Below are 2,902 nucleotides of genomic sequence, written 5' to 3'. Positions count from 1 at the left end.
GCCATTACCCTTTGTTTTCTTTGGGGTTTTGGGTTTCGTTTGGTTTGGTGTTGTGTTGTTTTTTAAAAACATTGTATACCACCTTAGTTCATTCCCGTATCCTGGCAAAAGCGTCTTAATCAGACTTCTTTTTAATTAACGGGCATTTCTTCTTAGAAGTTTTGGGACAGACTTTATGTAATCTTTATAAGTATGATTTCCGATGAAACGCAACTGCATTAGTATGTTTGCCTTAAACTTGTAGACTAAGCCAACAAGTGTCAAATAAACAGTGATAACAGTGCTGGTTTTTAACTCTGTGGTCATTGTATCACTCTAACATGCGGAGTAGCTATAATCAGTCTACTCCTTCATTATGCTTTACAGTGCAGGTCTCTTGTCTTTTTTCTTCGATCTTTCAAAACGGCACCTGGGCCCAAGGTCACCAATCCCCTTACGAAAGAACGCGCTGCTTCTCTGGGCGCTCTTGGCCTTTCCTAGAAGATGGAATGGGGCAGAGGCAGGTTGGACAGAGCGATTTCTCAAATACGGGAGGCAGACAGACCGGTCTGTGATGGCTTCCGCAATTCCATCCCTAGCTCGGCCAGTTAACCCTGCGACTCGCTGCCGTCGAGCCGCTTGATCGCCATGCTGGCGTACAGATTGGTATGTAGAGAAAGAGAGAGCGTTGTTAAGACAGCGCTCGTCGGGGGCGGGGGGCTGGAGTATTTGGAAGGGAATGGAATGAAAGGCTCCAAGAAGGATGCTCGTTCCAGTACAGATACCGTTGGCCTTTTTTTTTTTTTATGTGAATTATCACCACTCATTTCTCATTTAAAATTCGATCGGGTGGCGTGGGGTGGTTTTCACCGTCTAACTTTTCTCCCAGTTGGAAAACCACAGGTATTTGGGTTGGTCACCTCGTTGGCGGGTTGGTCGTTTACACTGTCCCCAACGCAACCCGGGTCTAGGTCTTCTGAGTCGTCGCCTGTGGTCCCGGCCTGGCTCTCAGCACGTTCTCTTGCCTTACCGGCGTGCTGATGAATGTTTCTTTCACGGGCGTTGTTCCCTGGGTACCCCTGATGCCGTCGGCCCCTGCCCCCGCCGTTGCCTGAGAAACCTGTGTGTCTTGTCCTCCTGCCTGTCCCCTTCCCGGGTGAGAATACGCCCACGCGATGCTCACGGGTGGGTGAACGCGGGACAGAGCGCCCCAGCTTTGGGATTCGGGCGCAGTCCCTTCACCCGCCGCCCTTGTGGCCTAGGCAGGCTTGGTCCGCTTGACCTCTGTCTGCCTCAGGGTCTCTACTACAAAGGACGTACCGACCTACCTCCCAGGGGTGTTGTGAGGGTGAATAAACATTGGCACAGTGCTTTGAAAACGTGAAGGTGCTGTGTAACTGCTAAGAAACAGCAAGTAGGGGGCAGAAAGCTCCCTACCGTGTTGCACATGTCCGTCAGCTCCTCTCTTTGTACCGAGGAGGCCTCATTCCGGGAAAGGGCGGCAGAGTGGTACGGGAACAGCCCAAGGTCCCTGGTTTCCGAGGGGACGGTGTCTGTCGGGGTGGCGGCAGACCGGAAGCAAGTGACCTATGAGAGAGCGTGTGGGAGGGCGCTTAATCAGCACACGCGTGGGTGAGTTGACCGCACTCTCCAAGGGCCTTCTCGCAACACACACACAGAAGGTGAAGAATGTAGCTTACTCCCTCAAGGGCGTACTCTGGGAAAGATTCTACTTTGTGCCTCCGGAACAACGGACACGTTCCACACAGCTCGCCGCCCGTTCCCCGTAAAAAATAGCCCGCCCTGGTTTCACTCCTCTTGTGTTGTGGCATTTACGAAACGTCTGTGGACCCTCCTGTGCCTGGGGGACACGGGAGAACGAGGAAGACGCCCAAGAACAGAGACGAAGCCCTGCACTGGATAGTGTAGGGCTTCCCACGGGTGTCCCTTCAGGCTCTGAGACGGAGCGAGCGACGCAGGCGGTAGGAATGGCCCAGGGGAATGAATGAAGAAAGTGGGGCCGGGCCCGCAAGGCTCCGACCCCGAGCGCGATGCTCGTCTGTACCTAGTCTAGAAAACCGTCTACAATACAGTTCCGCGGTGAACTCTAAAGAGTTGAGCTCAAAACGACCTTTTTGAAGGGAGGAACTGCGCACAAAACAAGAGAGTAAAGTAAATAAGACCAGGGGAGTGGGTTCCAGAGAGACACACACAGCTCACAGCCGTGGGGGGAAACGAGCGGTCCCAGGCCTTCAAACAAGAAACTAGCACGGAGCCAAGCATGTATCTCCACGGCGCCTGCGGCGGCACAAGAGACCGAAGCCCGCCCAAGCCACTGGGTCGCCCGAGAAGCCTCCACCAGCGGGCGGTTACAGTTCACGAGAATGAAACGCGCTCCACTTCTTTGTCTCCGCGACCAGGACGCGCAGAGAAGACAGCGCCTGGCCGCGGGGACGGGCAAACACAGCAGAGAAAAACAGACGATCAGCAGAAACACCCGAGTCTCTCTTTCAGACCAACGAAGCCAGGGGAAAGCGCGAACGCAGTCCCCCACTACCACAAATTATGCAGTCGAGTTTCCCACATTTGGGGAAATCGCAGGGGTCAGCACATCCGGAGTGCAATGGATAAGCCTCGCCCTGGGAAAACCACCTTCGTGATCATGGTATCTCCCCTGCCAGGTAAGTATGAGTTGCTCGGCCCGCCTCGGCCCGCACCCTGGCGCTCGCCGCGCTTCTTACACACGGTCGCCGCCCCCGCCTGCCCTCCGCGCNGGCCCCCGGCGGGCCCCCCGCCCCACCCTCTCCGGACGACAAGACACCCGCGGGCGCCTTTGCCTCGCCCCCACGCGGGACCTGCGGGCCCGGGCGGCCCGGGACCGGCAGCCTCCGCGCGAACGCTCATCTACATACGCCACGCCTTG

At 55.8% G+C, this 2,902-nt stretch overlaps 1 non-coding gene across 1 annotated transcript; it reads right to left on the bottom strand.

Annotated features, from left to right (window-relative positions):
• Nucleotides 1–2,504: 2,504 nt before the first annotated feature.
• LOC144232485 (U1 spliceosomal RNA) lies at nt 2,505–2,668 on the bottom strand. Its single transcript, XR_013335404.1, has one exon. It is a non-coding gene; the product is annotated as a U1 spliceosomal RNA (small nuclear RNA).
• Nucleotides 2,669–2,902: the final 234 nt, after the last annotated feature.

The sequence above is a fragment of the Crocuta crocuta genome, unplaced genomic scaffold (assembly GCF_008692635.1).
Source record: "Crocuta crocuta isolate KB4526 unplaced genomic scaffold, BGI_CrCroc_1.0 scaffold1094, whole genome shotgun sequence".
Taxonomy (NCBI): Eukaryota; Metazoa; Chordata; class Mammalia; order Carnivora; family Hyaenidae; genus Crocuta; species Crocuta crocuta.
The sequence above is the reverse complement of the archived record's forward strand: the minus strand, read 5'-3'. Positions and strand labels throughout refer to the sequence as shown.